The 26,531-nt window shown below is 48.3% G+C and overlaps 1 protein-coding gene across 15 annotated transcripts in view; it reads right to left on the bottom strand.

Annotated features, from left to right (window-relative positions):
* The window catches only part of Plekha6 (pleckstrin homology domain containing A6), a 138,769-nt gene that overhangs the window by 96,225 nt on the left and 16,013 nt on the right, over positions 1 to 26,531 (bottom strand). Inside the window, exon 1 of one of the 15 annotated variants that reach the window (XM_076941186.1) lies at positions 25,258 to 25,531. The exons of 13 other annotated variants lie outside the window; for them this stretch is intronic. The gene's annotated coding sequence lies outside the window, so the exon portion shown is untranslated. Of the gene's footprint in view, positions 1 to 1,683; positions 1,789 to 25,257; positions 25,532 to 26,531 lie in introns of those variants that run through there. One more of the 15 variants, XM_076941187.1, reaches the window with a different exon arrangement.

The raw sequence follows: 26,531 nt of genomic DNA, 5'->3' as shown, positions 1-26,531 counted from the left end.
AAGAGGGGGTGGGGTGGGGGGGAATCAGAGACATATCCCTCAAGCTCATTGGCTGTCCAGCCTAGCCAAATTGATGAGCACCAGGCTCTCTCTCAAATACATAAATTTATTTAAATATATAAATCAGAAGCTAGGCCCAATGGCAGAGGCCTGTAATCCCAGTCACGAAGGAGGCTGAGACAGGAGGATAATAAATCCATGACCTTCCTGGCCAAGAGTCCAAAGGATGGGAGGAGAGATGACTCAGCGGATAAAGGCACCTGCAGTAACCCGAGTTCAACCCCAGAATCCAGAACCCACTCTGTGGAAGGCGAGAACTCACTCCCACAAACTGTCCTCTGACTCCGTGTGTGCCTTGTGTGCACTCATGAACACAAGCACAGTGAATAAATAAAATGCAACATTTTTTTTCCTACTTGAAACGTGAGTTCAAGACCAGCCTGGACATCTTAGTGAGTTTTTTGTGGTGAGACTTGGTGGTACATGCCTGTAACACCAACACCTAAGACGGAAAGGTTGGAAAAGTCATGATTCAGGATCATCCTTTGCTACATAGAGTTGCAGGCCAGCCTAGGCTACAGGAGAGCATATCTTAAAAAGGCAAATATAGGTAAATAAATGACAGATCAGATCACTGTGAGCTTGTGGCCATGATGTAATAAACTCCTAGAAATCAGCCAGGTCCCTGGCTCTGTAATCACCTGCACACACAAGGCAAGAAACCAGGGGGCTACTCCCTTCCTGCAAAACTATTGCCACCATAACCCCCCAACAGAGTCTCTCTGTATAGTTCTGGCTGTCTTGGATTTGCTTTGTAGACCAGGCTGACCTGGAACTCACAGAGATCCTCCTACCTCTGCCTCCAAGTGTTGGGATTAAAGGCGTGCACCACAGTTTGTACCTTCCTTCTCTACAGCTCCATTGCACCTTTGACTATGGTCCTGCCAGCACTGCCTAAGAGAAAGTGGCAGCCCCTGGGCATGTCATCTTTAGAAGGCAGGTCCCGCCCGCCCTTCCTTCCCTAGAGCAGCCATCTCTGAGGGCATCACCTGCCCTAGGTGAAGTTCTCTCTGCACTGGGTCCTGAGGCAAGCTCTCTCAGCCAAACAGCACCTATAACAGCTGGGTGGGCTTTGCTGCCTCTCTGCCTCCATCAGGGGACAGCAGTGGGACATGGGTACAGGAGGAAGGGTAGGTGTGGGAAGGACAAGGCCACACGGGAACCAAGAACTCAGGCCTGTGTTCCAACCCCGCCCTGCCAAGACCGCCAGGCCTTGCCAACCCCACCTTGAACAAACACCCCCCAGGCTGAAGGCTGCTCCCTCTTCAGCACTTCCTGGTGCTGCAGATGGGAAGGAGGGGAGGGGAGGGAGTCCTGAAGCTGGAGACTGAAGGAGAAGGGGTCATAAATCTGAATAAACGCAGAGCATGAGGGTAGCCGGGGTCCTCTGAACTAAGGAAAGAGGAGAAAATGCGCCTTGTTTGGCACGTTCTGGAGTTCAAATTTGTTAAGTAAATCATTGACTAAAACAGAAAGAGAGGAAGGAAGGGTCGGCAGTAGGGAGTGAGTGGAGAGAGGTGAAAGGAGAGGATGCCCCGGAATAGATGAACCCAGGCAATAGCCAGGTCAGCCAGCCTCCAGCCTGGTCCCCAACAGCCCCAGACCTGTATCCCCAGCCCTTACCGGCCAGGAAGTGTGTGTGAGAACCACCTCGTGCTGCCAATAGTCCACTTTCCACACACGAAGCAGGCCACTGTAGTGAGAACCACAAGTGCCCTCCTCCACCTGCTCCTAAGGTGCAAAAAACCAGGAGATGCTCCACCCCAGACCCCAACAGCCAATCAAAGAAGCTGGCCCAGAGCCCGCCCTCTTGGGACACATTGCCACAGTATTCAACCGCTGGGCTTGTTCCATATTCATGCCCATGCTGGGCAGTCACGAGATGACCCACCACAGAACTGCCTCTAGGTTACGGCCACCTCCCGTCTCCTTGCTCTCACTGGTCTCCAGGGACCACGGAGCCCAAGGTCCCACAAAGCCAAGGGCAAGCAGACACAGATCTAACTCTTAGACACTGAGGAAGTGGCCAGCAAGTTAGGGGACCTTGCAACTCACTCCAGATGCCATCCTGATGCTGAAATGAAAATCCTGGCTCTGCCACTTCACGGGCTGCATGGCTCAGAGCAAATCACTAAATGCTTCAAAGTGACTCAAGATCATTGTGACCCTTTCCTTCCGTCTGCATCCTCAGAAGGATGGGAGCATGCACAGAAAGGGCTGTGTCGCTCAACAGCAAAGACGCTCTATAAATGCAGGGTATCGCTATCATAAACGAGGGGCCCCGCCCACACAGCGAGGAGGGCACGGGTTTCTGTCAGGCTTGGCAGTGCCCCACTGAATGAGGATTAGACAAATGGAGACCAAGCCAGAGAGCACCCAGGCTCTAATCCCACTGCTGGACTCTACCCAGAGGAACACCACCACCAGTGCCCCCCCCCCCCCAGCTCTATGGGGAAGGATCTGAACAGTATGAGGGAAAACGGAGAGGGAGAGATGTGCTGGTGCTGGGGAATGGTTTTGTGCACGCTGTATTCAGATGCTGATTACTGTGCTGAGAGTTCTGGTTGAAGTCTGGACATTGTTATTGTCATTATTATTGAAGCATCTCCTGTCTCAGTGTTGTATAAAAATTGTTCTCCTTCACCCCTAATTGGTTAATAAAGAGCTGGTCGGCCTATGACAGGGCAGGAGAGTCAAGTCGTCCCCAGTGTGCATGGGGCGGGGGGTCCCCAGGTGGAAAGCAGAGAGAAGAAAAGGTCACCATGAGAGAGTCACCATGAGGACACAGATGGAGCAGGAGCAGCCAGAGTAAGCCTAAGATGGTTTGATGGTTTGTATATGCTTGGCCCAGGGAGTGGCAGAATTAGGAGGTGTGGCCTTGTTGGAGTAGGTGTGTCACTGTTGGTGTGGGCTTTAAGACCCTCATCCTAGCTGCCTGAAAGTCAGTATTCTGCTAGCAGCCTTCAGATAGAACTCTCAGCTCCTCCAGCCCCATTCCTGCCTTGATGATAATGGACTGACCCTCTGAACCTGTAAGCCAGTCCCAATTAAATGTTGTCCTTATAAGAGCTGCCTTGGTCATGGTGTCTGTTCACAGCAGTAAAACCCTAAGACAGCAGGTAATGGGGCACATGGCTGGGTAGAAGGCAGCATAGTCGGGTTAGAATAGATGAGTATCTGACCAGCTATAGTGCTTGAAGCTTAGTAATAAATATAACAGGTCTCTGTGTCATTATTCGGATACAAGGGAGGGCATAGAAAAGCTCCGTACTTTTACAGCCTGGACTTAGGATCTGTGTTTTAGAGTTGACAGGTTTATCTGACCATCCAGAACTTGGTCTAAAGGAGGTAACATGGAGAAGCAGGCAGCTCATACTCCAATGGCCTTTCTTCATTCCCCCTGAAAGCAAGCATGTCTCTACGGAACCAGAGCTCTGAGTCAGGTTCTATAGGAGTTGTTTGCATCTCTGTAGAACAATATCAATAATAATCATATCAATAATAATAATCTGGGGCTGGGGGTGTAGCTCAGGTGGTAAAGCTCTGACCTAGCATTGGTGAAACCCTGGATTCAATCCTCAGCACTGCATAAACTATGTGTAGTTCATGCCTATAGTCTAAGCGCTTGGAAGGCAGAGGATCAGAAGGTCACTCAAGGTCATCCTCACCTCCTCAACAGGTCAAGATCATCCTGGGATACAAAGCTCAAAGTAACAACAAGGACAATAATATTCTATGAACATTTGCGTAGCTTTTTAGATACATTGTTTTCCATTGTAGCTTCAAGCAAAGAGGAAGCTCTAGAATCTTATTTCTCAGCTCATATAAATAGGTAGGACCCAAAGGAGATGGGAAATTATCTGGTTATACATCCTTAAGGGAGAGGCAAAGCCAGGTGAAAATCAAATCTCTCCTGCTCCAGTCAGAAGCCAGGGTTCAGCTTGGAAGGGATGGCTGTGCCTGCTTTCCCTCTGCTTCCTCTGAGCCCTAGAGAAGTAATGACTCACTTCCTCTGCACTAAGCACCTGTAAGGCCTGGACCAGGGTTTCACTGGCAATCCACTCCCTTATAAATAACCATTTTGTCCAACCATTCTGCTCCTGGTCAATAGTCATTCCTAGTCAGGTGATGGTGCACATCTGTAATCTCCAGCAAGATAGTCTGAGTTTCAGGCCAGCCTGGGCTACATAATGAGACATAGTTTCAAAAGAAACAACAAAATATAAGTTCCCTCTGAAGTTGTTAATTCTACAAAGGCAGCTATGGGCTATTTTACCTTTGTCTTGACCACAAAAACTATTTTATATTTGATGGTAGCAAGGAAAAGAATCTTCTAGAACCTGTCTGTGGTGCGGATGGGCTGGTATAAGCAGGACAGGCAGTACAGACTAGTCACACTTCAGACAGGTGCCTAGGAAAATTTTCCTGAGTTGATTGTGTGTCTGGCAAAAGAGATGACTTGCGGGTTAACAGTGCTCCCTGCTCTTCCAGAGGACCAGGGTTTGGTTCACAATACCTGTTTCAGGCAGCTCACAACCATGGGGAACTTCAGCTCCAGGGGATCTGATGCCCTCTTCTGGCCTCCATGAGAAGCAGCACTCACATGCACATACCCCACACATAGTCAAAAATATTAAATCTTTTTTTTGGGGGGGGGGGGGGCTCGAGACAGGGTTTCTCTGTGTAGCCCTGGCTGTCCTAGAACTCACTCTATAGACCAGGCTGGCCTCAAACTCAGAAATCTGCCTGCCTCTGCCTCCCAAGTGCTGGGATTAAAGGCCACCACCGCCTGGCTTATTAAATCTTAATAATACAAATGGTGGTCTCTGATTCTCCAAGACATTCTTCAAATAGCCTGTGAAACTCACCAGAGCTTCCTAAGTTATCACAGAGGCAGGATCTGGGCATACTATTCTGAGTTTATTTTCTCCTGTGGAGTCGTGTACATATAGAGATCAGACGACACCCCCATGTAGGTCCTGGGGATCAAACTCACATAATTAGGCTTGGCAGTAAGCGCCTTCACCTGCTAAGCCATTTTACCTGTCTTTTTTTTTTTTAATTGAGAAATACTAGTTGGAAATGCTTATGGGAACAATGCGATACTTTAGAATTAGCTACTTAGCACCTATATCACCTCATACTCTTATTTCTTTGTTATGAAAATAGTTAACTCCACTCCTCCAGCAACTGTGAAAGCGGAGCGGAGTCCATTGTTACTGTCACCACTTTAAGCAAGCATAATCACCAGGGCCTCCTCCTGTGTGTATGTGAGATGGGTGGACATCTTCGCTTTCTCCAGCCACACCTCCCATAGGCTTGGTTGAGCAGCAATACAGGAAGTACTCAGAGGCACTTTTCCACTTGATTGTCCCTGTCTTTGCCAAATGAAACCAGGGAGGGAAGCAGGAAGGGTGGACACTGGGCTGGGGGAGAGGGCACTGCAGGCAGGGGCAGGGCCCAAGTTGGGCCCTGGTCAAGCCACCCCCTCCTTCCCTAGCAGGCATAGGCTAAGGAGAAGCCCCTCTGGAAGGTAGCTGTACTTAGCAGTAGAGTCCTCAGGGAATCCCGTCTCTCGGAGCATTGTTAAGGTACATTGGGCATTTGGCCCTATTCTGCTCTTTGCCAGAGTAGCTAAGTAAAGGCAAAGGAACATGCTGGAACACATCTGGAGCCCTCAGCTCCAAGATTGGCAGTGTTGGGCAGATGTACACATTTTGATTGGCAGAGATTAAAAAAAAAAAAAGGCTTCAGGACAAAGAAACAAAGAGGAGCTGAGGAGATAGGCCAGTGGGTAAGGGTGTTATCACTCAAATCTGGTGACCAGAGTTCAATCCCTAGACCACATATCGGAAGGAAAGACTGCCAAAAGTTGTCCTCTGACCTCCACGCATGTCCCATGGCACACACATTTAACACAGGCACACAATGCTCATCCTTCTGCATTTCCTGTCTGAGCTGCCTGGGGCCAAAGAGCTAGCGGAGCAGAGCCAGGCATTGAGGGTGAGAGAGCATCGTAGGCCGGGCAGGACTGCCCCACCAGTCCTTTCCCGTACTGGCCAGTATCAGTTCTGCTGGGTCACCTTCAGGAATCATCTCTCAGATGCTCCGCTGGAAGAGCCTCCACGTTGTGATCTTCTCCAATGCCCCATCTAATATCCTGTCTCCAGAGACTATCTCACTCTGCTCCAAACCTTGGATTGCCAGCCCCACCTACTGAGTGTTTGAGACAGCTCATGGGGTGTTGCCATGACAGAATTCCCCTATCCACATTGCCGCTTTAAGACCAGCACCTGCCTAGACAGTCCTCTCCAGTGTCACAGCCCCTCAGGTTACAGATGCCTCTGCAAGTACACTGCACTGGGCTGACTTGTCCTCCTACCTCAGCCTCTGAGGGCTTTGAAGCCAATCCCTATGGGTGCAGAAATGCTTTTTACCCAAGAATTTTCAAACTCAACACTTAGGCCATCCACCAGAACAGAAATCACAAAAGCTAGTGACTGCCTGAGACAAGTTTCCTGCTAATGTGGGCCAGGGCGATTGATGGAGAGCTGGGTCTGAGGATACAGGCTATAAAGGAGGAATGTCTGGAGGCAGGAAGGAGGGATGTGAAGGCTATTGGGCCTCTTTCTGGATTCCCAGACTTCCCAGTTTGCTCCTTTAAAGAGAAAAATAAAGGAAAATCCCCAACTCTCTCTGCCTTCTGGCTCCGCAATGCCATGTAGCAGTGGCTAGGCTGGACAGTCAGAAATGTCCTGAGCGTGGGAAGGGATGGAAAACCAGACTAGACCATTGGCCATCTAAACCAGTCAGTGTCTCCCGTCTGAGAACAATATTGCCAGAGCCGGAAGAACAAGATAGAAGGACACCAGCAAACAAAACTCGGAACTTTTATGGCTCACTGGCCCTACCAAGGAAGCACCTTCCAATAGCTGCTGTCACCTTGACGGCCTGCATCCTGGTTCAGCCAGTGAGACCTCACATGGCACGAAGACGATGGCATAGAATGGGGTTCCTGGGAGCGTTAGCACACACAGAGAAACAAGAAGACAGGAATAGAACTAAGAGCCAGGGTGGGCATGCATAAAGATGCAGCAAAGGGAAGAGAATTCATGAGCTCTGGATGGAATTAATTTTAAAAGAACAAACACAAGCAGTTAATGTGAGAGGGTAGAATCCCCCAGCTCAGCTGCTCCAAGGGACCCTGCTGGGGGACCAGAGAGTTGTCTGTCTCTTCTGTGGTTACAGGGGACAAAGGTGTCTTTGGGTGAACCCAAGGAACCAGATGCCCCCACCCAGCCCACCCCTGGGCTCCATGGGAGACATATCATGGATTGGTAAACTACTGTCACACCAAGGACGCTGAGAACAAGTCCCCAGCCTTGTCACTAGCTATGAAGACTGCCAATGTGCAGAATGCCGTCAGATGCTTAAGAATAAGGCATCATGGCAAGTAGGCAGTGTTCAGGAAGCACCAACTAGATGCACATCCCCTTTCCATCTAAACCACCCTATCACAGAGGGAATATCTGATCTACACATGGGGAGCCCGAGGTTCCACAAGGCTATATGTACAGGAGAGAGTGCATGCTCTACGGTCCCAGGCACCTAGCTTTGGAATCATGACTTTCTCACCACGTCACCTTGCACAGGTGAGGCAATGTCTCTGAACTCAGCAGCAGCATCTATACAACATGGACACCACCACTTATCTCCCAAGTTGTGGGATGTTGGTAAGGTAAAGCTCCCAGCGAGTACCAGTAAGTGCACATAGCAGGCGCTCCTTCAGTCTGTTGTCTTCCTACTCCAACTCCTCACCCAGGGAATGTGCTCTTTCTTTCAACACACGGTGGAACACCAAGTGTTTGCAAAGGAGGCAAGGAAATGGAATTTATGGAAGCCCTTACTTATATACAGGGCACTTTACTAGACTTTAGGGTAGGGTATAAAGATTAACAAGAACACAGCAGAGTCCTTGACTTCAGGAGTTTACAACTTTGCAGGCCCAGCCCAGAAATAACTGAATGCTGGTGGCATGTGGCAAGAGCCATGGGAGACAAGGGGAACAGAGACACAGCCCTGGAGTCTAGAAAGCATGAGTGGACAGGAGGAATACAGAACAGAGCCTGGCTCCTGTGGGCAGCCAGGAAGGGGACCAGAGAGCCTGTATGACTCTTGTAGGACTTTTGTGCAAGGGCAGCATTCTGCAGCAGGGCAGGGCGAGAGGAGCTGATGGGAAGTGAAGGGTGTAGAGCCTCTCATAGGTGGACTCAGGAAGAATTCAGAAGCTACTAGTCAACCATGCCTCAGGCTGCAAGTCAAAGATGGCTGCAATCCTCTGGTGCTCCTCACACTGCAAGGCATCTTGGGTGGTCAGTTCGATAGACTATAAGAGACGTGATGCCATCTGCCTGAGATCAAAGGGCATAGCAAGCCCTGATGTTCCCACTTGGGTGTCTTGGGATGTGTTTTGCTCTGTGTGTGTGTGTGTGTATGTGTGTGTGTGTGTGTGTGTGTGTGTGTGTGTGTGTGTTCATGTACATTTGACAGTGCTGGGGATGGAACCAGGGCTTCATAGGCTGGGCAAGTGCTCTACCACTGAGCTCCACTACAGCCCAGAATGCTCCCCTGAGATACGGCCTCTCAAAATCATGTGACTTGCTCTTCTTTCTCAAGGAGCCAGAATGGCAGGCCCAGATTCTAGAGGACAGCTAGCACCCTCTGATAGTCACATGGAAACATACTCTGTCTGGATCTGGGGATCTTCAGATGATAACAAGGACATTTAGAATCTCAAGCAAGAGCCACATACATGGCCCACTGACCTAAAGGTAGTGACGCATTGTTGTTGTTGTTGGGTTGTTTTTTGTTTGTTTGTTTGGGGTTTTTGTTTGTTTGTTTTTTTGTTTTTTGAGACAGGGTTTCTCTGTATAGCCTTGGCTGTCCTGGAACTCACTCGGTAGACCAGGCTGGCCTTGAACTCAGAAATCTGCCTGTCTCTGCCTCCTAAGTGCTGGGATTAAAGGCGTGCACCACCACTTCCCGGTGTTGTTGTTGTTGTTGTCTTTGTTTGTTTGTTTGTTTTGGTTTTTCAAGACAGGGTTTCAACACAGCTCTGGCTGTGTTGTTGTTATTGTTGTTGTTGTTGTTGTTGTTGTTGTTGTTGTTGTGAGCTACCATATTACCATATGTTGGGTTATCTGCTATGTAGCAATAGTTAATCAAAACTAAGTCCATACTGCAAGTGGGTGGGACCCACAGGGAAAAGCTCCCGGGTGCTAGGAGCAGGGAGAAGGGCATCAAAAATTCTGTAGTAACGAGGAGAGGGAGAATCTAGTTCAAGCTCTCCACTCTCCTCAGCTCTTCCAGCTGCGGTGCCAAATCAATATGATTTAGAATACCATTTTTCCCTCAGGGAGATAATGAGAAAAGTTGGTATGTATAACGCTGCTTAGAATAGAGTTATTTATAATGGAATCAAACTGGAAAGAACCCAAGTTCTTATTTATTTATTTATTTATTTATCTATTTATTTTTATCTTTTTAGAAACATTCAGCTGGGAATGAAGAACTTGGAAGGCAGAGGCGGGAGGATCTCTGTGAGTTCGAGGTCAGCCTGGTCTACACAGTGAGTTCCAGGACAGCCAGGGCTTCATAGTGTCTTAAAGAAAAACAAACAATTTTTTAAAACATTATTTGTGTGTGTGTGTGTGTGTGTGTGTGTGTGTGTGTGTGTGTGTGTCAGAGGACAACTTGCAACTTCCACTATGAAGGTCCCAGGAATTAAACTCATGTGTCCGGCTTTGCTGCAGACACTTTTACAGCCTTAATTAAACATGACCCAGAAGCCTGCCTGGGCCCTGTCCTCCCTGGCTCTCTATCCTGCTAACAGCATGCCTCTTCATGTGCACAGTAAGCCACCCTGCCAGCCCCAACCCAAATTCTTTGTTCTAAGTTGAACAATAATGAGGCAGAATTATTTAAGGGTATTTGAGATGGCAAACTAATAAACTATTGTCATGCCTGGGAGTGGTTTTATAAAAATAACCATCAAACAAAAGAGACCCTTGAGAACACCAGCTGCACACCAGCTACAAGTGTGGAAAGATATTAATAAAAGCCAGAAGGAAACATGGGACAAATATTCATGCTTTTAGACAAAGCTGATAAGGTCCACCCCACCCCCTTTTTGGTTTTATAAGATTTTTTTAAGACAGGGTCTCTCTATTATGTAGCTCTGGCTGCCCTGGAAGTCATTATACAAACCAGGCTGGCCTCAAACTCATAGAGATCCACCTGTCTCTGCCTCCAGAGTGCCGGGATTAAATGCATGTGTCACCATGCTCAGTTTAACTGCCACTTTTTTAAAAGTACCAATTTAGACGATGTAGCTTGGTGACAGAGTCTTTGCCCAGCATGTACCATCTTCAGCATCAGCACCCAAGACAGAGCATTTGCCAACAGACCCCTATATGAGGAGGCTGACACAGAGAAATCCCTTGAGCCCAAGAGTTCAGGTGGCCACATAGTGGCATTCTGTCTCAATCAATGAGTCAGTCAATACAAATACTTACAATGGGATCATATCTGTATAACAGGAATCAGTAGAAACAAAGTTACTAGAGATATGATGAAAACTCTCTGGCACCCCCACTTTTGCTTTGTTTTGTTTTGTTTGGGGTTTTTGTTTGCTTGCTTTTAAGCAGGGTTTCCTTGTGTATGTAGCCCTGACTTTCCTGGAACTAGCCCAGTTCCAAGTTGGTCTTGAACTCAGCAATCCACCTGCCTCTGCCTCCTGATTGCTGGGATTAAAGGTGCCTGGAGAAAATACTTTCTATCACCCTGGGAACTTGATTAAATTCCAGGCCCAAGGCAGGGGGAAGGGAAAGGATGCAACCAAGAGGGGGGCTGCAGGATGACAGGCCTGTGAGTGGGGGAGGGGCTACGGCATCTCCTCAGCAGGGGCGTCAAATGTTAGAAAACAAACCCACCAGTGTTTGCTGACACGTGCAAAGAGAAGGCCTCACACAAAAGCCACACATTATCCCATAATTATTGTCTCTCTCATGCCTGCAATTAACAGCTGTCTGAGAGGCGGCTGCTGGGGTAAATAAATGTTCACCCCCATTACAGTCAATCAGCCAGCTGAAGCGCCAATTAACAAGCCCACTGCAGAGACACTTGGGGACCCAGCAGCAACTGCGGGAGGAAGTGGATGGGAGAAGATAACATGTATCTTGGGTGCTGTCTAAAAGGATGCTCAAGGTAATCCAAATAGCTACACTGAGAGAGTAGAAACCAAGTTCTCCATGACTGCATACATCTGTGTCCTGAGGAAAACCCCTGGCCCATGGGAGGCTGTGGAAAGGTAGCAAGGCAAGAGACAGCTTCAGAAAAGCTACCCACCATCTCTGAAGAGAGACAAAGGGCACAGAAAGGAGCCAGACAGTTGGCTAACAAGCCCAAGTCCACAGACAGAACTTACATTGTTTGGTGACCAGTGTCTCTTAAGCAGCAAGCTCAGAAACACAGAGAAGACATTCCTGTCAGAGAAGTCAAAGCTGATTTTTTTTTTTTTCCAGTGGAGGAAGAGGCAGCAAGCAGCTGATAGGAGACTCCCTCTTGCTGGGAATGTAGCACAATGGTAAAGTGCTTAGTCAGCAGGTGTGAGGCCCTAGATTCAATCCCCAGCACTGCCAGGAAGAAAGGGAATTACTGCCTTGACAATATACTTTGGGGCTGGGAAGATGGTTTCGTGGTTGGAAGTCCTTGCTACATAGCATGAGGACCTAAGGTCAAATCTTCAGCATCCAAGTGAAAAAACATCTACAGGCTGGCATGGGGTGGCGATGGAGGTGGTGGAGAAGCCACCAAGGTCAGTGGGAAGCTGCAGCTACAGGGAATAGACAGAGCACATTGGAGCAGGACGTTTTGCATCTTCCTCAAGACTCTGCCTATGCTCAGTGCTCACCACTGTCATGATCCTCCTGCCTCATTCTCCCAAGGGCTAGGATTATGGGAGTTCATAACCAAGAACTAAACAGGGAAATTGAAAACAGTTTTACGTCTGTCTTCAGGGACCTGATCAGCAGAATTCTGAAGAAGGACAGGGATCAGGGATGTTGCAAAGCAGAAGAGCATTTGCCTGCCCTAGGTTCCATACCCCACCCCACCCCACCCCTGAGAGAGAGAGAGAGACAGAGAGAGAGAGAGAGAGAGAGAGAGAGAGAGAATGCCTTTAGAAACTAGGATATCCCTACCTCTCACCCCCCACTACCATCCCCATTCCTACTACAAGTTGACTAATTAACACAATTAATGGACTAATGCAATGCCTAATGATTTTGACGGACATCATAAGAACCATCTTCGGATCCTGTTGAGGTGAGGCCTGCAATCCTGCATTCCGGACAAGCTCCCAGGTGATTTAGATGCTTCTGGGCTACAGAGGTCTGAGGTTCGGAGTACAGTGGAGATATGTGCAAGAGAAGGGACCTGTGTCCCTTCTTCCTTGAGCCTGGGTACTTCAAAGTCAAAAAGGTGGACAAGAGATAAGGGAGGTCCCAACAGCACACGATCCGCTCAGTGGAGAAGCAGATACACTGAACAAAGCAGAGTTGCAAGAGACCCTCCCTCTAAAAGAAACAGAAGCCGGAGGGAGCAGAGATTGGGATGGCACCACACAAATGAGGGCCGTTCTGCATTCGGAGCCAATATAAAGGGGTGCTTTGAGCTCTCCTGGACACTGAACTTTCCTCTAACTCAGAACATTTGTGTTATGTAGGATAGGGGAGAAATAAGCCTAACAGCTCTCCAGGAAAAATAGCCTGGGGCAGGCAGGGGTTCAGTACAAGTTCAATTTAAACACTAGGAATCTGCAAACATAGTCTGGTAGAGCAGAAATATATTGTTAAGCTGGAAGGATATCAGAGCCTCATGGGACAGCATATTTGAAACACTGTATTCAATGCTGCAATTGTTTATTTCAAGAGAGGATTAAAAGATACCATGTACTAAGTTGTCCATATGTTCCAGGTACTGTTCTAACTTTTTTAAAACATATATTAGTTAATTTAACTTGACAAAAGAGGTAGGTTCTACCATCACCTACATTTTGCAGATGGGTAAATTGAGGTACAAAGAGGTTGAGAATTGAAAAGAAAATCAGAGCTAGTGTCTTAGCCGGGTTGCTATTACCTATAAATACTATAACCAAAAGCAATGAATGGGGATGAATGGGGTTTCCACATCTCCACATCATAGTCCGTCATCAAAGGAAAGTCAGGACCGGCACTCAAGGCAGGAGCCTAGAAGCACAAATTGATCCATAGTCCATGGAGGGGTGCTGCTTATTAGCTTGTTCCTCATGGCTTGCTTGGCCTGCTTTCTTATAGCACACAGGACCACCAGTGCAGGAGTGGCATCACCTGCAGTGATCTGGACCCTCCCCCATCAATCCCTAATTATGAAAACTCGCCATAGGCTTACCCAAAGCTAATACTGTGGAAGCAGTTCTCAACTGAGGTTGCTTCTTCCCAAATGACCTTAACTTGTGTTAAGCTGCCATAAAACTACCCAGCACTGCTAGTAAATATAGGGCCAGGTGTAAACCCAAGCAGACGGATGCCAGAGATGATTTTTCCACTGTCATGGGTTCTGTGGACACTGGTAATGACGGCAGACAGGAAGCCCAGGGGAGTTAGGATGCTGGACCAGAACCAAAGTGTGAAATTCAACAAAAGAAAAGTCGAATCCATCATTCTGGAAGGACTCAAGCAGAAGCTCTCCAATGCAGCATAACGGCTCCACAAAGCCCTGAGAGGAGACTCAAGTACAGGCTGGTTGACAACATCCATGGCTGAGATTAAATCCTACTCTGCTTTTAACCTTTCTGAGCAGAGATACAGACCCTGAGTCTTGAAGTGCAGTGCTGACAGTAAATTGCATCAAGTCTAGACTTGCCCACTGATGCTGGTGGGTGTACGATGACAAGAAAGAAACACCAGTGGCCACACACAAATTTGGCCAGGATGCCGTAAACTGAGCCCAAGGGAAGACTGCTCTTGAAAGCACCTTGCTCTTCTAACCGCTATCTCAGGAGGTTCTTGTCAGAATGAGAAGACCCCTCGCAGCTACCTCACCCAGTGACAGCTTTCTGTCTTAGTGTCTCTCTCTTTGCCTGCTTTCTTCAAAGGCTCTCATCTGGTTCCCACAGAATCCGTGTGCACAGTGCCTCGGGTCCATCTTCCCAAGTGCAGGTTCTAGAGAGCTGATAAAGAAGTGACTCTCTAAGCACCTAGAACACAGTAGCCATGACTCCTGTCCTCTCTCCTCCCACTGTATGCCCTGCTGCCCCTCCTGAGCGCTGGTCTCCAGCTCATAGAAGCCACTACAAAGAAACCCTCCTTTCCCTGAAGGGTCAGTGGTGACCAGAAGCATTGGGGAGTCAGCCACCCAACATTCCTATGTGTTATCCACACTTACATCTAAACATAGCCAGGGACAGTGGCAGTGACTGAATCATCTCACCAGGCCTGCAGGCTAACGAGGAAGAGCAGGAAGGCACAGGAGGTAAGAACTGAATTAAGTCTGCTATGCTAGCTGCAGTCTAATGACTAGGCTGGGTATAAATGAAGATCCTAAGGACGTACTGAAAAGAGAAGTCACAGCTACTAGAGGAGCTGCCATCATCCCATGCTACCACTCCCCTGAGGGCAGATGAGCAGGAAGGAGTCAAGAAGAATAATATTAGGCTCTGATTCCCTCACTGCCCCAGTATTGCCTGTAAAGCCTGCCCAGGATCCTCAGAACATCCTCCATGTGCAATCTGAGGTCCTCCGGACTTAGGTTAAGAGAACCCGCCAGCCCAGCCCCGCGTGAATTGAACATGTGAACCTCACACACAGCATTTGCCACCTGCCTCCTCCAGCATGCAGCCTGGGTACCAGGGAAGAGGTGGTCAGCTGAGCATCCTGAACAGCCACAAGTGAGCCATGACTGGTGGGGGCACCAGTATCTCGCTCTAACTCACGGCTTGGGTTAAAAGAGGGACAGTAAGAAGGTGCAGGAAGACAACATGAACATATCCACAGATTCTAATTCCTTTTTGAACCTCCCAATATGATCTTGGTAGAGTGGCTTATTATTTTAGGAATAGTTTCTTCATAGGTGCAATTATGAAAAGTTCCTCTGAGCAAGCTAAGAATACAGTATACTGACTGGTTGGGTACATAGGAGAGTGTGCAGATGCAGATATTGGGACTCCTATGTGAAAGATGCTTGCCCACTTCATAATGTGAGCATAATGTGAGCGGCTTCATCGTTAAGCAGTGAACAGCCAAGTTCTCCACTACCACAATCCTGTAACTACCAGGTGTTGTTACTGGAAACCCACCACGTCCAGTCTCATTCACCCAGCAAAAGTTACAGCTGCTTGAACTACCCACCACCAGGTAACTGACCTGATGGGTCGAAAAGGAACAGAGAGGCAGAAATCTCAACTCTAACACCTGAGCCAAATAGATATCCCCGACGCTCTCGTTTTTTACAGTCAGAAGGGCTGCCATTGTGGTAATTAATCTCAATTGTCAGTTTGATTGGATTGATAAACACCCAGGAGATTAGCACGCCTCTGGGTAAATCTGTGAGGGTGTTTTTAGAAAGGATTTACTAAGGGGGCTAGAGATGTAACTCAGTTGGTTGAGTGCTCGTAACATATACAGAGCCCTGGGTTCGATTCCCAACGCTGAAAATCAGGTGTGGTGGTGCAAATTAGTAATTCCAAAACCTCAGAAGTCCAGGGAGGAGTCTCAGAAATTCAAGGATGACCCTCAGCTATGTATGAAGTTCCGGGCCAGCCTGGGGTACTGAGGCCCTGGTTTTGTTTTTGTTGTTGTTTTCTTAAGAAAGGCAGACAAGAAGGAAGGAAGAAAGGAAAAAAGGAAGAAAGGAAGGAAGGAAGGATGGGGAAAAGGAAGGAAGAAGGAAGGAAGGAAGGAAAGACGGACTAATGAACAGGGAAAGAACCATATGAAAGTAGGTGGTCCCATCTCGTAGACTGGGTGGAATTAAGAGTAGAAAAAGGGACCTGGCATGGTGGCTCATTCCTGTTACCCGACCTGCAAATTTAAAAAAGGCAGGGGGTGGGGAGTAGTCTAGAAGAGCAGATTCTCTGTTTCTCTCTCTCTCTCTCTCTCTCTCTCTCTCTCTCTCTCTCTCTCTCTCTCTGTCTCCTCTGCTACTCCCTCCTTCCCATTCGGTTTTGTCACGCCCTCCCTATCAAGATGGGGTTGAAACGAAACTTTGAGACAAAATAAAGCCACTCTCTCCTAAGTTGTTTGCATCAAGTCTTCTGTCCTTGTGACACAAAGTCCAGCACACCATTCAAATCTGTCATCTTCGGACACTGAGCACGTTCACAAGAAGCTGACATCGACCCAGACCCTTGCCCCATCCAACCTCATCCAGGCCACCAGGCGGGCAGATAGAGCCATAAAGGGAATACACCCAAACAGTAAGGAGATGTCTGGGCTGCAAACACCTGGCCCACTCTGTTTACAAAGGGCAAAGTCCCCGTGGAAAGGGAGGGATTGCACCACCCATTCTTTGCGTGCCACCTTCTACCTAAGAGGAAAGCTGGTCAGAGAAACTGAGAAACAGGCTGAGTTAGCAAAGCTCACAGTTCAAGGTAGAGGCCAGCAGTATGAGTTTCTCCAAGTGCTTCTAAATCCTCCAGGTAAGTATAGCCAGCCTTCTGCCTATGTATTCCAGAGCCCCGATCCCTCCAGCCCAGACTAACTTCAGCCTCCAGGTTCTGAGATCTCCCATAGAACCTGGCCTGTGGTGGATCCCACACACTTCTGCCTCTTACTGGTCAGCACCATGGCACTGTACAAAAAGAGAGAAAAAAATGACAAGATGTTTCTTCTGAGGACTGATGTAAGCCTTTCCTGTCAGAAACGTCTCTCAAAAGCTGGACACCCATAGGCATGGCGCCAAAAACTCAACAGGGAATTCACCCTCGGTTACTTAGCAAGCAGATGTCCTGGATGAAGTTGGGTGGGACAAGGGTCTGGACCAAAGTTCACTGCACAAGGCTAGCCCTCCTACTCACCTTCCCCAACTGACTCCCCTCACACAAGGAGACCCAGATTTCTTCAGATCAGCTTCCTCTTTCTGTATCATTCCTAAACCCATGCCTTCACACCCAAGACAACAGACGAAAAGCACATCAGTTCTGGGTGCACTCCAGGTCCTCTCTCTGTATCTATCATTAGGTGTGGTGTTCTACAGCTTTGATCCCAGCACTTGAGAGGTAGAGACAAGCCAATCTGTGAGTTCAAGGCCAGCCTGGGCTGCACTATGAGACCCCCACTTCAAAAAAAGGAAGGAAGGAAGGAAGGAAGGAAGGAAGGAAGGAAGGAAGGAAGGAAAGAAAGAAAAAAGAAAGGGAATAGGGGAATAGCCCAGGACAATGGACTCAGTACACATGGTGCTTTGAATGAAAATGGCCTCCATAGGATCACAGGGAGTGGCTGTTAGGAGGTGTGGCCTTGTTGGTGGAAGTGTGTCACTGGGGGTGGGCTTTGAGGTTTCAAATGTTCAAGCCAAGCCCGTGTCACTTTCTCTTCCTGTTGCCTGCTGATCCAGATGTCAAACTCTCAGCTCCTTTAGCACCATGTCTGCCTGCATGCTGCCATGCTTCCCGCCATGATGATAATGAATTAAACCTCTGAACTGTAAGCCAGCCCCAATTAAATGTTTTCCTTTTTAAGAGTTGCCGTGGTCATGGTGTCTCTTCACAGCAATAGAAACCCTAATAAAGACAATGGACAAAGAACAGGCTGTGAACCTGAACAATATACCTGTTGAAGTCCCGACTCTGAGACACGCCTCTGTGACCTTAGCAGATAGAGTGACCGCTGACCCTTGGTCAACGTCACAGATGGGAGCTGCAAGGTTCCGACAGACAGTGCAGAACATAAGAGAAAGCCTGGGGTTCCTTGCAGCCTCTCAGTGTTTCTCAAACTCCATGTGGTGACTCATAAGTGGGTGTGAAATCGAGCAAAGGGTCAAGGCTATATTTAGAAAATGGTGGAGGGAGCCTTCCTGGAATAGAGCAGGAAGCTGTGGTAAGTGAAGGTAGTGTACTTGTTACTGGAGGATAAACGTTACATCTGCAGCTCAAAAACATTCCCATTAGGCGGTACCTTTCAGACTTCCTTGCCTGCCGGTGTTCTCACCTGTATAACTTGCTCTCTGCCCTCAGCAGATTGGAATGCTAAGCTCTTTAGGAGTTAGGAGTCACAACTCCAAGTGCCAGCCCTGATCCCAGGCCCTGCTACCAAACTCAGTCCAGAGAAGCAAGTGACAGCCTAGGAAGCATCCACCAATGAAAAAAATTAAGATGAAAGAAGAGGGGACCTACCATGGATAGATGGTGGGGATTCCCATCAGCCCCTCTGTTTTGCAGATGAAGGGACCGGGAGAGAAGAGCTAGGACTGAGAACTGTGTTTGTATGGTCCGTGCTAGGAAACTCATACACATGTGGGAACATACACGTGGGGGCAGAAACAGCACAGCATCCTGTCTCTGCCTTTCTCAGGATTTTCCAGTCCCCTGAAGGAAAAAGAAGGCCAGGCTGGGAGCACACACACGTCTTCCTCTTTGTCTCACCCTATATCCTTCTCCATCTCTTTTGAGGTTGCCTTTTTCCCCCTAGCTTGGTACCCCCTCCCCCAAATACCAGCTAAGTGGTTACCCAGGCAACTCAGCTGGGAGGCTGCCAGTTACCGTGGCAACCCAGCATGGCCACCAGGCTGCCTTGCATAGGAAGGTCAGGAGACCAACCAGGCTACCAAGCAGCTGGGATGTTGCTAACAGGACTGGCCCAGACTGAGAGGCCTACATGTCTGAGGGAATTAAGCTCCTGCTGTCTGGGACCTCTGTTTCCCATGAAGCAGCCTCCTCCAGTAAGGCACATGAACCACACGCTAACCTCCTGGTTCTGTCACCCAAGCCTGATCCTGCCAGCCAAACTGGTTTTTTGGGTTTTTTGTTTGTTTGTTTGTTTGTCTCCTCTCTCTAGTCCTGGTTGGTCTGGAACTCACTATGTGGACCACTGCCAGCCAACCTTTTAAGTTACATTTGTATGAGTGCATGTATTCGTGTGTGTATGAGAGAGAGAGAGAAAGAGAAAGACAGAGAGAGGAGAGAGAGAGAGAGAGAGACAGAGACAGAGAGAGACAGAGAGAGAGAGACAGAGAGAGAGAGAAGAGAGAGAGAAGAGAGAGAGAGAGAGAGAGAGAGAGAGAGAGAATGCACACATGTCACTGTGCACATGTATAAGTTAGAAGGCAGGAATCCACTTTCCTCCTTCCACCATGGAAGGAGGTATGGAACTGAGATTAGGTTTGAGATTAAGTGAAGGGGCAAACCCCTTCACTTGCTGAGTCACCCACAAACTTTTTCAGTGTCACTGTCACTGAGTAGCCACCAGCTACCATTCAGCCCAACTCAGGATCCTTCCCCCTTCTCCTTTTATGAGCATATGCAGAAGTCAACAGAAGTCAGCGTATTTGCAATGTATGTGTCTCTACATGTACTCTAGCTCTTGCTATGCTGGTTGCATTCTAGGTGCCTTGAATAAACTAACTTTCTTTCTTTTTCTCTTTCTTTCTTTCTTTCTTTTTCTCTCTCTCTTTCTTTCTTTCTTTCTTTCTTTCTTTCTTTCTTTCTTTCTTTCTTTCTTTCTTTCTTTCCCCGAGACAGGGTTTTTCTGTATAGCCCTGGCTGTTCTGGAACTCACTCTGTAGACCAGGCTGGCCTTGAACACAGAAATCCTCCTGCCTCTGCCTCCCAAGTGCTGGGATTAAAGGCGAGTGCCACCACTGTCTGGCAGGGTAAAGTTTCTTGACTGAGGCTTGCAAGTGTGTTATCTCATTCTACAGATAGAGCCACCAAAACTTGGAGAAATCAAGGGACTTGTTCAAGGTCACAAAGCTAAGGTATGGATAGACTGAAATCCCTTGAATGGTTTACTCAGCCCCTCTCCCATCCTGCCGCCTATAAGAAGACATTTTAAACATTAAATTATTATTCAGAGGCAGATAGGTCATTCACATTGTGCTCCGTCTTCACCTCTATGAGGAAGTCTTTCATGATCTTGCAGGATAGCTTAGAACAGACCCGGAGGTGTTTTCTGTTTTGTGTTTTGGAGACAACATCTTGGTGTGTAGTTCAGGCTGGTCTAGAACTTGAAACCCTCCTGCCTTTGCCTCCTGAGTGTTGGGTGTGCACCATTACACCACACCAGACTCTAAACCCAGAGAATTAAAGAAACTTCCCAAGGTAATGAGATCCAAACTATTTGGGAAAATCTTTCCCTGTGAGGATCACCTAACAGGAGAGTCTCTTTCTGGACCATGCTATAGAACAGTGGTTCTCAAAGTGTCAGTTGTGATGCCTTTGGGGGTCGAATAAGCCCTTCACGGGGTTCACCTAAGACCATTAGAAAACACAGATATTTATATTACGATTTGTAACAGTAGCAAAATTACAGTTATGAAATAAGAACAAAAATAATTTTATGGTTGGGAGTCAACACAGCATGAGAAGCTGTATTAAGGATTCACAGCGTTAGGAAGGCTGAGAGCCACCACTGCCGCAGAATATATGCTTCACTCAGGACAGTCATTTGCCATCTCCTGCTCCCTTCTAAGACTTTGAAACTTCTTTTCTTTTCTTCTTTTTTCTTTTCTTTTTTTTCACAAGACCCTGTCTTGGCTAAGAAAAAAAGAACACTTTGCAACCTAGGACCCTCTGGTCTGCAGTGGATTACTCCCATCCCAGAGATGAAGACCAATCAGAGGGACTGGAAGAAGAGGAACCTGAATTCTCTGCCTCTCTGTGACTCTAACAGGTCTCTGAGCACTGCAGCCATCACCCACCAAAACCGCTGTGGCATCCCCACTACTGTCCTTTCATATCTGCAGCGACATAGCCCCAGGTTCAGGTGAGGCAAACAGGCCGACCGCAGTCTCCAGACAGCCCCTGATGCTCATGAGGACCCGGGTGACAGGCAAAATCAAGACAATGACCTCAACGCCAGAGCCGGGTGGAGCTTAGCAAGCTAATTGCTAGCACTTGACTAATTAGAGGCAAATTGCCACTCGCAATTAGAGGTGCATGATCTTCTCAGGCAATGGTAGTCAGACTCGGTAGACAGTGACTTCAGCAATAACGAGAGACCTCAGCTTCACCACGCACTCTCAGCCAGCTCCCTGAAGAGCAGAGTTTCCATGTACAAATGAAGCCATAAAGAGCCCTAAAGCCTGGGATGATGACCCTCTGTCCTACGTGAATCCACACGATAAGGACCAATGGCTACAGGTCTACAGAGATGAACAGGTCACCTCAGAACCAACTTTCCCAACTGCATTCCCAACAGCCCAGCTGTCTGGCTTCTGAGAGGTTGCACAAGAAACACAAATAAGTTCTTGCTACTTCTGAAAGGATTTGAAACAATGAAGAAAACAAATTTAACGCCATAAAAGAAGTTATAATTGTATTCAATGGTGGTCATGCCATAAAAGTGTGTGTGTATATGTGTGTGTGCATGTGTATACACTCCCATTTGTGTATGCATCAGTGTGGAGGCCCGAAGCCAATGTTGGATGGCTTTCTCTATCACTCTCCACCTTATGTTTTAAGACAGGGTCTCTCCCTGCATCTGGAGCTCAAGGATTGGCTTAGACTTGCTGGCCAGCAAGCCCCAAGGATCTTCTTGTCTCTCCAATACTGATTACAGACACACTGATGCACCCTCCTGCCCCACACAGTAAACACATTCCTGAGTGAGCCATCTCCATTCCCCTGCAAGTGTGTACTTTTTAAGAAAGTTTTATTTTTATTCATTTTCAAATTTGGAGGGTAAGGGGGATCTGGGTATGTGAACATGAGAGCAGAGCAGGTGCATCTGGAGGCCACAGGTGTCAGATCCTCCTGGAGCTGCAGGCACAGTAGCTGTGGACACCTGAAGTCAGGGCTGGGAACTGAACTCCAGTCCTCTGAAAGACCAGTGCAAGCCCGTAACCACTGAGCCATCCTGCCTGCCATACAAAATGCATTCTTATACAAAACGGCTAGGACTGTAAATAAAGTGCTTTTGAATGTAGAATCTGGCAAACTTTATCCAAATATTTTAAAATATGCACTTATTTTATTTTTAGAAATGTAACCCAAGGGAAAACAAAACACTGTTGACAAGTGGAGTGATTAGAATACATATGTGTGTGTGTTATATGTTTTTTAATAAAAAGCTTTAAAAAACATGAAATAGCTACTTTCAACATAAAGGTGAAAAATTAGAACAAACAGGAAATAAAATACTAAGAAACTACTTTAAAATATTATGCAAAATCAGAACATGAGAAATGCTTATACAACAATGACATGCAGCTGGCTCAAAAAGTTTAATTGTTTAGGCAGAGTAGAACATGCTTTGAATCCCATCTTAGGAGGCAGGTGGATGTCTATGAGTTCGAGGCCAGCCTGGTCTATATAGCAAGTTCCAGGCAAGCCAGGCCCACACAGTGAGACCATGTCTCAAAACAAAAAGACAACAAACAAAAAATGTTATATGTCTGTGTGTTGGCACAACAAATCGACTCACATGTTTGTGAATGAATTCTGAAAAGATACACCAGCCAAAATGTTTGAATTAGATACTAAATCTCTTTCCACATTTCCATGTTTAATAACTATTTTAATACAAAATAGAATTTTTACAGTATAGGCTATCATATAAATTCTGTGTCTTAAGGTTTATCCTAAGGGGGGAGGGACATCCTAAATGCCAGGGGAGCAGAGGAGAACCCCATGAACAAAAAATGCACATATTGTGTTTATTTGTAAAAGGAAACTAAAGCTGACAACCTAAACTGTTCAAAGGCGGCTATGTAAAACGCCCGGCACCCACATGCAGACTACAAACAGTGTTTTCAAAAGCAACCCCCCCCTTTTTTTTTTTAAATCCCCGTGTGAAAGAGAAGGCTGCATGTTTTGTGATGCTTCAAAGCACCAGAACCAAAGGGTGGAGCTGAGGCTCTGAATCAGACAGGAGACCGTTCCCGCCATGCAGGAAGCTGTTGTGGGGTAAGGAGTCTGGGTCTGCAAGATTTCTCCAAGGAAGGCAGTGACACTGATGCACAGTGCGAGAGTCTACCTGACTCGGTAGATCCTGGTGGGCAAATGCACAACCTCCCTACTTCCCACTTACTCCCAAAAGAAGTTTGGGTCTGAGAACATTTAATGAGAAAAACTCATGCCAGCTCTGCCAGCTATGCCAACCTCCTGCTTGGGCCTTGTCCCGCAAGCCAAACTCTCTCCAGCCCAGCTACCTTCCCTTGAGATCAAGGTAATGTCCAGTGACCATCAGATGGGCTGCTGAACAGGCAGTGAGGAAACAGGAGCGTCAACCACAGCCTGCTCAGTGACACCTCTCCCTTGTCTGGGGTGCAGTCCGGGTCAGTCCTAGGAGCTGAGAGCACCTCAGTTGAGTCCACCCCTGGGCCTGGATGGGGGCAGGGGGAGAGGATATGACGGCAGCTCAGCCAGGGTAGGCGCCTGGCTCCTAAATTTCCTCAGTAATTACTTCATTTGCACGGAGCAAGAAGAATCCAACTCAATCATCCAGGCAGACACACTAAATGTAATTATCTATGTAATGTGTCCTGCACCATAGCCTCCCTGTGAAAAAGAAAAAGCAGCCGAATTGAGGGGAGGGCGGCCTCTTTGTCTCTAGCCCGCGCAGCATGCCACCAGGATTAATTACATACAGCGCTAACACGTTTATCACCTCGCCACCAATGGGGAAACCAAGGGCTTTTAATAATTCATTATCTGCAGCCCAGCATTCTGAGTGGTTGTGCAGAGACACAGAACCCGGCTCCTTTCTGCAAGGAAAGCCAGGCAACTGTGCAGGTGCCCAAGCTGCTCTTACCACCGCTCTGGAAGCACTGCTGCTCCACCTCCACGCCCATCCCCATCCCCATCCCCGACCGCCGACCGAGGCACTGTAACACGGGCGCATCCCTCTCTGCTAGCAGGATGGGCTCGACTTTTGCCCAGGCTAAACCGCAGCTGCCCAGAGGTGGGTGCTGCAGCTGGACAGTTGCACCCGTAGAATCCTCCCCACTTCCACAGGGTTCAGAAGCTCGGGGTGGGAGGACCAGGCCAGCACCTGCAGTGTCCCGCAGCCATCTGGACAGGGGCTCTGGCAGAGGCGTGCCAGCTAGGGCTCCGCCCACGCATGCTGGAGACCTGGCGGCTGAGTGCGCCACTGGAGATGCCAGATGGAGAGCGAGAGGTCTGGAGGGACTTAAGATGAACTGCCTAGTCCTGAAGGCTACACCTCTTGGGACACTTACTGGGGGACTTGTCCTTCTTTCTCCCCACTCCCCTCCTCCCACCACGCTCTAGCCCGCCTCTTTCTGCATCCAGGGTCTCCCACCTCTCACTCTCCATCCAGACTGGCTTGCAGTCCCAAAAGGACATCTCCCAGTAGCAGCTTTTCCCTCCTCCTCCTTCCCTTTTCCACGCCCCTCCCCCTCCCTTGCGTATCTCTGGCCATTTCAACCCCAGACTCCTCACACAATAGCCCAGTCCTAGGGCTCAAAACAGCAGCAGTTTGCTTTTAAATCACCAACATGGCATGTTCCATCACCCCCCTGCCCACATACCCTTTAGCAGCTACCCACTGAATCGCAGACACCCCCTAAGAAACCAAGATCCTCTGACCCCTTCCACTGAGGAAGGAGAGCCTCCACCGACCTGAACCTGACCCCTGAACCCTTCCATCTCTCTTCTCTACAAAATTAGAGATAGGGTGGGGCTGCGCCGTGGAGGTTGGCAGCCCCAAAGCTGCCCTCACTCGGGGACGCAATTCAAATGTAATCAACTCAGATGGTGCCGGCCCTTCCTAGGGATTCTGGAGGGGTGAGGTCACAGAAAGGCTATAATTAGCATTCTCAGCATCCATGATCCCTAAGTAAGGCTGCCAAGGCTGAGGATGAAGAAGGCAGTTCACTGCAGTGCATGCAACCTTGGCCTGTGCGGCCAACACCGGCTGCCAGCTCTGCCCCAGCCCAGCCTTCTTTCTCCCACCTCTTAGGTCTGATGCACCTAAACGGACTCACCGGCTGGGCCTCGGAGGTGTGATCCCGCGCTGAGAGCGCTAGGCGCGGATTTCGGAGGCACCCCTCCCCCAGCTCGGGCCAGCTGGGGTCCTCCTCCCCCACCCCAGGGACCCCTTCGGAAGAGCGCGGCTCTGGATCTAATCTGATCTAATCAGTCATCTTCTCGTTGGCAGGTCCCTGGCTCCGGGGAGAGGATGCTGTTGTGGTTACTGCAGGATCCAGCACCTTTCCAAGGCAGAAGCAGCTGGGCATGCTCCATCGGCTCCGTGGGGATTTCAGAACCACGTGACTCTCCCTCCCCAAGCTGTCACTTAGGATCAGGAGTAAATAGTCCCCTGAAAGGTTTAACTCCATCCACACCAGTGACAAGCTGTTAACCACCCTTGCAACCCTCCCCGCAGAGAAGGGGTTGGTGGGCGCAGCCTCCCCAGCCTCCCACAGACAGGACAAGGCTGCCCCCCAGAGGGCATCTGAGCCTGCGTGTTGGTAAGCAGCGTTTTCAGAGTCCTACCACAGGAGACTGCAGAACGCTATTGCCTCTGGACTTGACACTATAGTGGGGCCTCTGCACTCAGTCTGCTTAGTGGTGGCTTTTCAGCTCTGTGACTATCCCCAAACAGAGAGACCATTTCTGGGTATCAGGAGGTCTTTGCTGGGATCCCAATTTTTCTATATCCCTCAACACAATGAATTTAAAGGAAAAAACATTAGAAGAGATCTGGGACCCATTTAAAACAAAAACGAAAATGAAAACAAACAAACAAACAAACAAAAACCAAAACAGGATCTCATAGTCTTCAACCCAGACTGGACTCCAGTGACCAGTCTGAGGGTGTTAGCCAAGTCCTGACCTGTGCTCTTCACTATTGACCGGCAGGGGCAGAGAGCTTTAAACGATAAGGTTAAAGCCCCGTTTCTGCTGTAAATATAGTCAGTGGCCTCCCCCGTCTCTCTCCTCTACTGTGCCTCCGTTTCTTTCTTTCCACATCTCTCTGGGAAAGGAGCTTCTCTGTGACCATGGACAAGTGCAGGGGAAACCTTAGTTTTATGGCCAGGGTCTAAATGGAGTGGGAGGGATTTGCCCTTAACTTCCAAGGGTATTGTTTCTGCCACATCTTGGACCCAAAGCTGGAGACCATACTACTGAGGTCACTTCTGAACATAGAAACATTCCAAAAGTCGAGAATCAATGAATGCCTGTAAGGTCCCACCTACTTGGTAAGTCTATTGCTGTTTGTAAATAAACTGTCTTGATTTAAACTGTCTTGATTTAA

This window comes from Arvicanthis niloticus, chromosome 10 (assembly GCF_011762505.2).
Source record: "Arvicanthis niloticus isolate mArvNil1 chromosome 10, mArvNil1.pat.X, whole genome shotgun sequence".
Classification (NCBI taxonomy): domain Eukaryota; kingdom Metazoa; phylum Chordata; class Mammalia; order Rodentia; family Muridae; genus Arvicanthis; species Arvicanthis niloticus.
The sequence above is the reverse complement of the archived record's forward strand: the minus strand, read 5'-3'. Positions and strand labels throughout refer to the sequence as shown.